General features: G+C 45.0%; 1 long non-coding RNA gene across 1 annotated transcript in view; it reads left to right on the top strand.

Moving 5' to 3' along the window:
* Window positions 1-236: 236 nt before the first annotated feature.
* Window positions 237-13,273, top strand: part of LOC143793667 (uncharacterized) — a 154,842-nt gene continuing 141,805 nt past the window's right edge. The window contains exon 1 of the long non-coding RNA XR_013220186.1: window positions 237-330. This is a non-coding gene — a long non-coding RNA (uncharacterized LOC143793667). The remainder of the gene's footprint in view (window positions 331-13,273) is intronic.

Below are 13,273 nucleotides of genomic sequence, written 5' to 3'. Positions count from 1 at the left end.
TTACTCACTAAAAAAGGCATGATCACATCACATCCCGGGGTGACGCTGATGCGCTTGCGCTTCACTGCTCCTAGTGCCTGCCGGGGGAAAGTGGATGCTGGGTATGACGTGGAACAGCTGAATAAGAAGAAACAATCTGATTGGGTTATGCTATTCAGCTCCAGTGTAAGGATATACTGGATTGGCTGAATGACGATCTGGGCATCGATTGGCCATATGAAGAGCCAGGAAGTAACAAGGTATTGGTGATTTGTTACTATGACAATGGAGATGCGACAATATACACGTGGAATAGAGGTGTAAACAAAGCGTTATTTCATGTCTTTTTTAGTGAGTAATATATTTATTGAAATAATAATGATATTATAATGTTAAGTTTATATGTATACAAATGTCTGATGTCTGTTTTTTGTAATGTTTTAGCAGAATATTGTATTAGGAGGCAATGAGGGAGGTGCTTAGTAGTGATTGGCTCCCTGTGTGGTGTCTACACTATTTAAGACCCCCTTACCGCCATGTTTGTATGCTTGAAAAAGACCAACATATGGTCGAAACGTCGCTTTGATGCTTTATGGCTGAATAAAGATTTCTTTGGATTATTACACCCGGTGGTGCGCTGTTCTTCTGTGAGAATCTGAAGCTTTACCCAGAAGGGTTCCCTGGATATGGAACGAGCGCCCAAATGAGTGAGTGCTGTCAGCCACCTTCATACTTTGCTTTATGAAATGTATTGGTGTCTGTGATACCTGATCAGATGAACTCTTTCAGTGCCATCAGACGTGCCATAGCTCCCCTTAGCGGCGGAGCCACAGTACTGCAACGACCAGGACTCTGGGGCGCTGCAGTTATATACATTACTACAATGAATTTTAAACAAAACAATTCAGATGCAGTTGAAGTTCAGACTTTCAGCTTTCATTTGAGGGTATCCACATTAAAATTGGATGAAGGGTTTAGGAGTTTCAGCTCCTTAACATGTGCCACCCTGTTTTTAAAGGGATCAAAAGTAATTGGACAATTGACTCCAAGGCTATTTCATGGACAGTTGTGGGCAATCCCTTCGTTATGTCATTCTCAATTAAGCAGATAAAAGGCCTGGAGTTGATTTGAGGTGTGGTGCTTGCATTTGGAAGGTTTTGCTGTGAAGTAAACATGCGGTCAAAGGAGCTCTCCATGCAGGTGAAACAAGCCATCCTTAAGCTGCGAAAACAGAAAAAAACCATCCGAGAAATTGCTACAATATTAGGAGTGGCAAAATCTACAGTTTGGTACATCCTGAGAAAGAAAGAAGGCACTGGTGAACTCATCAATGAAAAAAGACCTGGGCGCCCACGGAAGACAACAGTGGTGGATGATCGCAGAATAATCTCCATGGTGAAGAGAAACCCCTTCACAACAGCCAACCAAGTGACCAACACTCTCCAGGAGGTCGGCGTATCAATATCCAAATCTACCATAAAGAGAGGACTGCATGAAAGTAAATCCAGAGGGTTCACTGCACGGTGCAAGCCACTCATAAGCATCAAGAAGAAAAAGGCTAAAAAACATCTAAAAAAGCCAGCACAGTTCTGGAAGAACATTCTTTGGACAGATGATACCAAGATCCACCTCTACCAGAATGATGGAAAGAGAAAAGTATGGCGAAGGCGTGGTACAGCTCATGATCCAAAGCATACCACATCATCTGTAAAACACGACGGAGGCAGTGTGATGGCTTGGGCATGCATGGCTGCCAGTGGCACTGGGTCACTAGTGTTTATTGATGATGTGACACAGGATGAATGAATTCTGAGGTCTTCAGAGCCGCCATACTGTGTGCTCAGATCCAGACAGATGCAGCCAAACTGATTGGTTGTCGTTTCATACTACAGATGGACAATAACCCAAAACATAAAGCCAAAGCAACCCAGGAGGTTATTAAAGCAAAGAAGTGGAATATTCTGGAATGGCCAAGTCAGTCACCTGAGCTCAACCCAATTGAGCAGCATTTCACTTGTTAAAGACTAAACTTCAGACAGAAAGGCCCACAAACAAACAGCAACTGAAAACCACTGCAGTGAAGGCCTGGCCGAGCACCAAAAAGGAGGAAACACAGCGTCTGGTGATGTCCATGAGTTCAAAACTTCAGGCAGTCATTGCCAACGAAGGGTTTTCAACCAAGTACTAAAAATGAACATTTTATTTAAAATTATTTAATTACTTTTGGTCCCTTTAAAAACAGGGTGGCACATGTTACGGAGCTGAAACTCCTAATCCCTTCATCCAATTTTAATGTGGATACCCTCAAATGAAAGCTGAAAGTCTGAACTTCATCTGCATCTGAATTGTTTTGTTTACAATTCATTGTGGTAATGTCTATAACCAAAATGAGAAAAATGTTGTCTCTGTCCAAATATATATGGACCTAACTGTATGTGTTTTATTATCTATGAACAGTAGAACAAGGTACCACAACTCCAGAGTCTGTGAAATCTTCCTGAAGATCATTTGCAGTCAAGCAGGAGTTCTATTTTGCCTCTCTAGCAATCCTATGAGCAGCTCTCATTGAAATTTTGCTTGGTCTTCAGACCTTATCTTGACCTCCATTGTTCCGGTTTACTGCCATTTCTTAATTAAATTTCAAACTGAGGAAATGGAAACATGAAAACACTTTGCTATGTTCTTATAGCCTTCTCCTGCTTTGTGGGCCTCCACCATTTTCATTTTCAGAATGCTAGGCAGCTGCTTAGAAGAACCCATGGCTACTGTTTTTTGGCACAAGGTTAGAGGATGCTGGGTTTTTATAAAGTTGGGAAATTTGCATCACCTGGCCTTTCCTAACGATGATAGTGAATGAGCCATAACCCTAACAGGCTAATTAAGGTCTGAGACCTTGGCCAAAGTTATCTGAGCACACAAATCTCCAAGGGTGCCCAAACTTTTACAGTGGCCCATTTTCCTTTTTGTAACTTTTAAAATGTAAAAACTGACAATCTATTTTTTTTGCCAAAAATACAAAGGAAATGTGTAATTAACTTTAGGCCTTTTAGAGATCATTTCATCTTTAACTTGTTTAGCTGTTCACAATAGCAGTAATTTGGACCAGGAGGGTCCAAACTTTTACATGCCATGAAATATTGTGTAATACCACTGTATTTCATTATTTTGATAAAATCATTGTCTCCTATGAAGCTCACCCAATAGCTATGGTTCGCCGCAGTACCACAATGGAATTCATGACAGCTTTCAGCAGGCCTATGGCTGCAATGCCAGCTCACTTTTCTCCGTGTGATTGAGTCTTGGGAATAGGGGTGCTTGGGAGAGGCCATAGGAACCTGACATGGGTGTGGCACCCCAGGAGTCCAGTTGCTACAGTGGCATTGCCTCCCTCACAGGAGGTGATGTCATGCCTGGAAGCAAAGGGGGATCCCCTTTCCAGGTACATCAGAATGCAACACCTTTCCAGACTCCAGACCAGAAGGGGGAGCACTAACACCTGTTTTAGGGGAGCTTCCCTATAAGTTCTGGCTGGAGGCGGGGCTAGTGATTTAGTTTTAGTGATAGACTGAGAAAGTGAAAGAGGAAGAAGCAAGTAAGGAGAACCTTAGGGATTGGAGCTGCGACTGAGCTCACCCCAGGACTGAGTGCCAAAGACCGGACACCGGAATCTGTGGTTGTGTGGGAACTGCAGGCCCGGCAACTAAAACTGGAGGGCAGGAGATTGCAGGTCTCCTAGCGCCAACTGACACCCTGAGGCATAGCAGCATATGAGAGCCCGAAGTCACCACGAGGGGGTGACACCTGGAACAGGCTCAAGCTGCCTGCCATGCAGGGAAATGTTCCATTTCATGGACATACTGTAACAGGGACTTGTGGAGAGCTTAAGGCACCAAGGACCTAGGGAGCAGTGTAGAGAGAAGGCCTCCAAATCCACCTGGCTAGGTGGATCCTGAAATGCTTCCAGGCTGCCTGGACCTCCATGATCACCTGTCACCAGTGCTCCGGACTGCACCTGCAATTAAAGGTAAAGAAACTACAGTCCTCGTGTTCTCCAATCATTTCCTGCACCCTCAGTCCTGCACTCCAAAATCCACAATCCCCTTACGAAACTGTACCGGTAGCCCTGGGGCCCCTGTTGTGAATTTGCTTTTTGCTCCCTCTAGTGGTTACTAGTTTTTTGACTCTGGTTTTTCTGTCATTCCTTTTATCCGCACCTGGGTCGTTAGTTAGGGGTGTTGCTATATTAGCTCCCTGGACCTTCAGTTCAATGCCTGGCAACGTAGTTATCAGAGCTAGTCTGCTGTGCTCTTGTCTACTGATCCTGGTTCCAGTTATATCAGCTAAGTCTGCCTTTTGCTTTTTGCTATTTGTTTTGGTTTTGTATTTTTGTCCAGCTTGTTCCAAATCAATATCCTGACCTTTGCTGGAAGCTCTAGGGGGGCTGGTGTTCTCCCCCCGGACCGTTAGACGGTTCGGGGGTTCTTGAATTTCCAGTGTGGATTTTGATAGGGTTTTTGTTGACCATATAAGTTACCTTTCTTTATTCTGCTATCAGTAAGCGGGCCTCTCTGTGCTAAACCTTATTCATTTCTGTGTTTGTCATTTCCTCTTACCTCACCGTCATTATTTGTGGGGGGCTTCTATCCAGCTTTGGGGTCCCCTTCTCTGGAGGCAAGAAAGGTCTTTGTTTTCCTCTACTAGGGGTAGCTAGATTCTCCGGCTGGCGCGTGTCATCTAGAATCAACGTAGGAATGATCCCCGGCTACTTCTAGTGTTGGCGTTAGGAGTAGATATATGGTCAACCCAGTTACCACTGCCCTATGAGCTGGATTTTTGTATTCTGCAGACTTCCACGTTCCTCTGAGACCCTCGCCATTGGGGTCATAACAGTTTGCCAGGCCAGTATTAAATGTTTAATGCATTGCAGAAGAGGGATTATAAGAAAGAAGATTCTGAGTTTTTTTTTTTTTTTTTTTTTCTTCCCCTTTACCTCAGAGTGGCTATGCTTGCTGCAGACATGAATGTCCAGACCTTGATTACAAGTGTGGACCAGCTGGCTACTCGTGTGCAGGGCATACAAGACTATGTTATCAGAAATCCTAGGTCAGAACCTAAAATACCGATTCCTGAACTGTTTTCCGGAGACAGGTTTAAGTTTAGGAATTTCGTGAATAATTGTAAATTGTTTTTGTCCCTGAGACCCTGTTCATCTGGAGATTCTGCTCAGCAAGTAAAAATTGTTATTTCGTTCTTACGGGGCGACCCTCAGGATTGGGCTTTTTCGCTGGCGCCAGGAGATCCGGCATTGGCTGATCTTGATGCGTTTTTTCTGGCGCTCGGTTTACTTTATGAGGAACCCAATCTTGAGATTCAGGCAGAAAAGGCCTTGCTGGCTATGTCTCAGGGGCAGGACGAGGCTGAAGTGTATTGCCAAAAATTTCGGAAATGGTCCGTGCTGACACATTGGAACGAGTGTGCACTGGCCGCTAATTTTAGAAATGGCCTTTCTGAAGCCATTAAGAATGTTATGGTGGGTTTTCCCATTCCCACAGGTCTGAATGATACTATGGCACTGGCTATTCAAATTGACCGGCGGTTGCGGGAGCGCAAAACCGCAAATTCCCTCATGGTGTTGTCTGAACAGACACCTGATTTAATGCAATGTGATAGAATCCTGACTAGAAATGAGCGGAAAATTCATAGACGCCGGAATGGCTTGTGCTACTACTGTGGTGATTCTACACATGTTATCTCAGCATGCTCTAAACGTATAGCTAAGGTTGTTAGTCCTGTCACCGTTGGTAATTTGCAACCTAAATTTATTCTGTCTGTAACTTTGATTTGCTCACTGTCATCTTATCCTGTCATGGCGTTTGTAGATTCAGGTGCTGCCCTGAGTCTCATGGATCTCTCATTTGCTAAGCGCTGTGGGTTTACTCTTGAAACATTAGAAAATCCTATTCCTCTTAGGGGTATTGATGCTACACCATTGGCAGCAAATAAACCGCAGTATTGGACACAGGTTACCATGTGCATGACTCCTGAACACCGCGAGGTGATACGTTTCCTGGTTTTACATAAAATGCATGATTTGGTTGTTTTAGGGCTGCCATGGTTACAGACCCATAATCCAGTCCTTGACTGGAAGGCTATGTCAGTGTCTAGTTGGGGCTGTCGTGGTATTCATGAGGATTCCCTGCCTGTGTCTATTGCTTCTTCTACGCCTTTGGAAGTTCCGGAGTATTTGTCTGATTATCAGGATGTCTTCAGTGAGTCTGAGTCCAGTGCACTGCCTCCTCATAGGGACTGTGACTGTGCTATAGATTTGATCCCAGGCAGTAAGTTTCCTAAGGGAAGACTGTTTAATCTGTCGGTACCTGAACATACCGCTATGCGTTCATATATCAAGGAGTCTCTGGAGAAAGGACATATTCGTCCGTCTTCTTCCCCTCTTGGTGCGGGATTCTTTTTTGTGGCAAAAAAGGACGGATCTTTGAGACCTTGTATTGATTATCGGCTTTTAAATAAGATCACTGTCAAATTTCAGTATCCTTTACCGCTGTTGTCTGACTTGTTTGCCCGGATTAAGGGTGCCAAGTGGTTCACCAAGATAGACCTTCGTGGTGCGTACAACCTTGTGCGCATTAAGCAAGGTGATGAATGGAAAACCGCATTCAATACGCCCGAAGGTCATTTTGAGTACTTGGTGATGCCTTTTGGGCTCTCCAATGCGCCTTCAGTTTTTCAGTCCTTTATGCATGACATTTTCCGGAAGTATCTGGATAAATTTTTGATTGTTTATCTGGATGATATTTTGGTTTTTTCTGATAATTGGGATTCGCATGTGGAGCAGGTCAGGTTGGTCTTTAAAATTTTGCGTGAAAATTCTTTGTTTGTCAAGGGCTCAAAGTGTCTCTTTGGTGTACAGAAGGTTCCCTTTTTGGGGTTCATTTTTTCCCCTTCTGCTGTGGAGATGGACCCAGTCAAGGTCCGAGCTATTCTTGATTGGACTCAGCCCTCGTCAGTTAAGAGTCTTCAGAAGTTCTTGGGCTTCGCTAACTTCTACCGTCGTTTTATTGCTAATTTTTCTAGCATTGTGAAACCTTTGACGGATATGACCAAGAAGGGCTCCGATGTAGCTAACTGGGCTCCTGCTGCCGTGGAGGCTTTCCAGGAGTTGAAACGCCGGTTTACTTCGGCGCCTGTTTTGTGCCAGCCTGACGTCTCACTTCCCTTTCAGGTTGAGGTGGATGCTTCGGAGATTGGGGCAGGGGCCGTTTTGTCGCAGAGAGGCCCTGGTTGCTCTGTTATGAAACCTTGTGCCTTTTTCTCTAGGAAGTTTTCGCCTGCCGAGCGAAATTATGATGTGGGCAATCGGGAGTTGTTGGCCATGAAATGGGCATTTGAGGAGTGGCGTCATTGGCTCGAGGGTGCTAAGCATCGTGTGGTGGTCTTGACTGATCACAAAAATCTGATGTATCTCGAGTCTGCTAAACGCCTTAATCCGAGACAGGCCCGCTGGTCATTGTTTTTCTCCCGCTTTGATTTTGTTGTCTCGTATTTACCAGGTTCAAAGAATGTGAAGGCCGATGCTCTTTCTAGGAGCTTTGTGCCTGATGCTCCTGGAGTCGCTGATCCTGTTGGTATTCTTAAAGATGGAGTTATCTTGTCAGCTATTTCTCCAGATCTGCGACGTGTGTTGCAGAGATTTCAGGCTGATAGGCCTGAGTCTTGTCCACCTGACAGACTGTTTGTCCCGGATAAGTGGACCAGCAGAGTCATTTCCGAGGTTCATTCCTCGGTGTTGGCAGGTCACCCGGGAATTTTTGGCACCAGAGATCTGGTGGCCAGGTCCTTTTGGTGGCCTTCCTTGTCAAGGGATGTGCGGTCATTTGTGCAGTCCTGTGGGACTTGTGCTCGAGCTAAGCCTTGCTGTTCTCGTGCCAGCGGTTTGCTCTTGCCCTTGCCTGTCCCGAAGAGACCTTGGACACATATCTCCATGGATTTCATTTCTGATCTTCCGCTATCTCAGGGCATGTCCGTTATCTGGGTGATATGTGATCGCTTCTCCAAGATGGTCCATTTGGTTCCTTTGCCTAAGCTGCCTTCCTCTTCCGATCTGGTTCCTGTGTTTTTCCAGAACGTGGTTCGTTTGCACGGCATCCCTGAGAATATTGTGTCAGACAGAGGATCCCAGTTCGTTTCCAGGTTCTGGCGATCCTTTTGTAGTAGGATGGGCATTGATTTGTCGTTTTCGTCTGCTTTCCATCCTCAGACTAATGGACAGACGGAGCGAACCAATCAGACTTTGGAGGCTTATTTGAGGTGTTTTGTCTCTGCTGATCAGGACGATTGGGTGACATTCTTGCCGTTGGCTGAGTTTGCCCTTAATAATCGGGCTAGTTCCGCCACCTTGGTTTCGCCTTTTTTCTGCAACTCTGGTTTCCATCCTCGCTTTTCTTCGGGTCATGTGGAGCCTTCTGACTGTCCTGGGGTGGATTCTGTGGTGGATAGGTTGCAGCAGATCTGGAATCATGTGGTGGACAACTTGAAGTTGTCACAAGAGAAGGCTCAGCGCTTTGCCAACCGCCGCCGCGGTGTGGGTCCCCGACTACGCGTTGGGGATTTGGTATGGCTTTCTTCCCGCTTTGTTCCTATGAAGGTCTCCTCTCCCAAATTTAAACCTCGTTTTATTGGGCCTTACAAGATATTGGAAATCCTTAATCCTGTATCTTTTCGTCTGGATCTGCCTGTGTCGTTTGCTATTCACAATGTATTTCATAGGTCCTTGTTGCGGCGGTACATTGTGCCTGTAGTTCCTTCTGCTGAGCCTCCTGCTCCGGTGTTGGTTGAGGGCGAGTTGGAGTACGTGGTGGAGAAGATCTTGGATTCTCGCCTCTCCAGGCGGAGGCTTCAGTACCTGGTCAAGTGGAAGGGCTATGGTCAGGAGGATAATTCCTGGGTGGTCGCCTCTGATGTTCATGCGGCCGATTTAGTTCGGGCCTTTCATGCCGCTCGTCCTGATCGCCCTGGTGGTCGTGGTGAGGGTTCGGTGACCCCTCACTAAGGGGGGGGTACTGTTGTGAATTTGCTTTTTGCTCCCTCTAGTGGTTACTAGTTTTTTGACTCTGGTTTTTCTGTCATTCCTTTTATCCGCACCTGGGTCGTTAGTTAGGGGTGTTGCTATATTAGCTCCCTGGACCTTCAGTTCAATGCCTGGCAACGTAGTTATCAGAGCTAGTCTGCTGTGCTCTTGTCTACTGATCCTGGTTCCAGTTATATCAGCTAAGTCTGCCTTTTGCTTTTTGCTATTTGTTTTGGTTTTGTATTTTTGTCCAGCTTGTTCCAAATCAATATCCTGACCTTTGCTGGAAGCTCTAGGGGGGCTGGTGTTCTCCCCCCGGACCGTTAGACGGTTCGGGGGTTCTTGAATTTCCAGTGTGGATTTTGATAGGGTTTTTGTTGACCATATAAGTTACCTTTCTTTATTCTGCTATCAGTAAGCGGGCCTCTCTGTGCTAAACTTTATTCATTTCTGTGTTTGTCATTTCCTCTTACCTCACCGTCATTATTTGTGGGGGGCTTCTATCCAGCTTTGGGGTCCCCTTCTCTGGAGGCAAGAAAGGTCTTTGTTTTCCTCTACTAGGGGTAGCTAGATTCTCCGGCTGGCGCGTGTCATCTAGAATCAACGTAGGAATGATCCCCGGCTACTTCTAGTGTTGGCGTTAGGAGTAGATATATGGTCAACCCAGTTACCACTGCCCTATGAGCTGGATTTTTGTATTCTGCAGACTTCCACGTTCCTCTGAGACCCTCGCCATTGGGGTCATAACAGGCCCCGCTCCACCTGTGGGGAGCAGAATCATTCCAGCTGCATCACCATCAGTCCCAGCGGTCCCTTTAAGTAGCGTCGGCCATCCCTGGCCGAGTACCACAGGTGGCATCACAAACTATCCCCTTTCCCTATATAAACTTTATTTTCCTCATCACTTTTATTGTGCGCCCAGGGCCATGGACCGGGTCACTGCTGCTGTGACCACCCATTTAAGAATCGTCCGACCGGGTTCCGAGTACCTCACGGCCCTAGTGGGTGTCACATGGGCCTCAGTCCTGGGTGCCTTAAAGATCACTGTCAGTGATTGATTGCACCATTCAATGGGTTACCAGCAGTGATCAGAGCTTAGACCGATGGCTGCCATTACAGACAGATGAAGGCTGTGTAACCTAGTTCCTGCTCCATATGTAAGGTGGCAAGGGTGGTAGTCGTGGCAACGGGCTGTAGTGTTCCCACACCCTGGCGCCCCACAGATGAAATACAATGTCCCTTCTGCTGCATGCGCAGCGTGTGCAGCAATACACTTACATTTACTGTCAGAGCCCCCTCGGCTTCTGTCACTCCGACTCCGTATCCACAAGCTCCACAAACCATTCCAGACACAATATCCTTTTTCAACAGTTCAACTTTACTTAGCAGTAGGGTATCCATCACAAATGCAGAACAGTGTACACAGAGTGGCATCTCTCAAGCTTTCCCTGCCTTCCCGGCAACCTCTGTTCCTTCTGGCAGTCCCTGCCTAGCTTTTCTGGCAATCCTTGCCTCACTTCTGGCAATCCCTGCCTCATTTCTAGCAATCCCTGCCTCGCTGGACAGTCTCTGTCCTGTTCCAGCAATAACTTCTCTTCTCAGACAATCCCTGTCCCTTTCCAGCAGTCACTGCCATTTCGGACAATTTCTGTCCCATCTGTGCCTTTATGCCCACCAGCTTTCTGCCATTCTGCTGGTCCGGCTTCGAGTTATAGGGTAACAGGCTCGCTGTCTCAGCTGCCCGTAATCCCTGCTGTAAGCTTCGGATCCTTCCTTGGAATGGTTCTGTCTAAGCTGGTGACTGCCTGCATGACACTCAGCCTGGGGTCCCTTCCTGGCTTAGCAGCTTCACCCCCATGGCTGTCAGACTGCCTCTTCTCACTGCTGCATCTGCTCTGCACTGCTTCTTGCCCTGGGCAAGGCTGCCCAGCTCTGCTCACTAACCAGGAAGTGTCTGCACTACATCCTACTACTCTGCACTACACTACACTGTAAACTCCTCCCCGTCTGGAAAACCCCTATGCTGACTAATCCTAAGCTAATACTCCTTTTCCCTATCTCTAGAATGCCCCCTCTATTCTAATCTCACTATACTACCTTCTATTCTATCTCTACGCTTATGAACAGTACAAACACCATGCAGCAACATTACAGGAAAACTTTAGCATTGGTAAACGACAAGGTACCACACATAATCCATGTGAACAGTGTCCAAAGAATAGGAGGCATGTGACGGCCTCGGTCACCTCTTTACACATACACCTGACATGCACTGTACATATGCAGCAAATGCCGGGAAGGGGTTAAAATCTCCTACAATTTTCTATATGCAGCTCCCAAGGAGAACTGTGTCTGCATAGAAACTGACAAGAGACAATCCGGGTACAGTTATATGCTACTTGGTTTCCTTATCTAGCTAATCCATAGACAGTAAGATGGAAGGATCAGACTACACATGATTTGTTTGTAGTCTGTTACCATGGAAACACATGGGTCTGCATAGGAGTTGTAGACATAAAATGGTCATTTTTTTTTATTTATGAACATTTGCAAACTTGAATTCTTTTTCAACTTGGATGCATTTGTACTTATCAAACTTATAAAACTCACATCCACAACCGGACTTGTCAGAATAATTTGTTGACATAACTGTACCGTCAGGCTATTTCTTTGGAATAAACTAATAGATTACATACATCTTGTAATTGAGAGTTGCACAATGTTTTGTGCGGCACAGAGTATTTCAGATTCAGTGGAAGAATGTAGTCACTGAAAATTATTAGATAAAAGGAAACGTGAGATGAGAAACCAGTCACATTTCAACACACAAAAAATGCCCTGAAGGGGCGGGTTACGCAAATGTCAACAATACTACCATTCACTATGGATATATCCATACTTGAGTCATGGACGGGAACGGTATATAGAAGTACACACAATACAAACACTTCAGTTGCGAAATAGTGTATATGGTGCAATTTAACGTTTCTTTAAAGGGACGTGATCCCTTTAAACCCTTTTTTGTTTGTGACAATTTTCATTTTTGAGGTTTTTGTTTTCTTCCTCCTCTTTCTCCAAGGCGTGTATGCGTTCTTGTTTTTATGCTGGATGAGCTTTTTGTATGACACCCTTCATTTTGTAATATAATGTACTGGAGTAAAAAATGGGGTGAAAATGTAAAAAAAAAAATTTGCATTAGGTAAATGGTAGTAAATCAAATTTTTGTTTTTCGTTTTGGTTTTCTTTGTTTCCTTTTACATTTTTTTCACCTCATTTTATTTTGAATCTGTAATCACTTATTCTATACCCAGCAATAGTTAATTGGGGTGTATAGTGAAATTGCCCATATCCCCTGAGGTCCTGGCACCGCCTTGTGTGTGGTAGCCCTCAGATACCCATCGGGATGAGAGCATTTTATATTGCCTGGCAACTGGGGCAACAACATATTTTATTATTTTCTATCACTATTACCTTTCTACTATGTCACATTATTATTATTAATATTATTATATTACATCATTTGGTATTGTCTAAGTGCTGTATGACAGTATTACATCACAGTCACTGTACAAGAAACTATTTTTGAAGAATTTGGTGCTTTCCATTTTTTTTTATTTCTGTTTTTTCCTCCCCTTCTTCCAAGAGCCACAACTTTTTAATTTTTTTTATCAATAAGTCTGTTTGAGGGCTTGTTTTTCGCAGGATGAGTTGTACTTTTGAATGATATCATTGATTTTACCATATAGTGTACTGGAAAACAGGAAAAAAAACTCCAACTGTGGTGAATTTCCCCCAAAAAGTGCAATTCCACAATTGTTTTTTGATTAAAGATCTGTTGTGAACTCACTGAGCTGAACTGCGGTGAACTCAGTGACTTTTTCTCATGGTGCTGAGGTCACCGCAGTTCAGCCCGGCTGGTTACGCAGCCACAGTGACCGGAGGTACCCTCAATGACATCACCGCCGGTCACTGAAGCAGCTCTCGCAGCAGCTCATTCCCTAGTGGTTCTCAACCCAGACGGTCGCATCTTGGCACAGTCCAGGGTGAAAACTATTTATCCCCCAGACATGGATTATGGCATGGGACAGAGCGATGGACAGGAGAGGGATATTGTTGTTTTTTTATTTTAGTTTTATTACAGGAGACAAGGGATTCGGTGGAATTAGGCATTAGGTGAGTATAACTGTGTTTGTTATTTTTCAAATAAAA

This window comes from Ranitomeya variabilis, chromosome 1, assembly GCF_051348905.1.
Source record: "Ranitomeya variabilis isolate aRanVar5 chromosome 1, aRanVar5.hap1, whole genome shotgun sequence".
In the NCBI taxonomy this organism is placed as follows: Eukaryota; Metazoa; Chordata; class Amphibia; order Anura; family Dendrobatidae; genus Ranitomeya; species Ranitomeya variabilis.
This window is presented reverse-complemented; position numbering and strand designations above follow the sequence as displayed.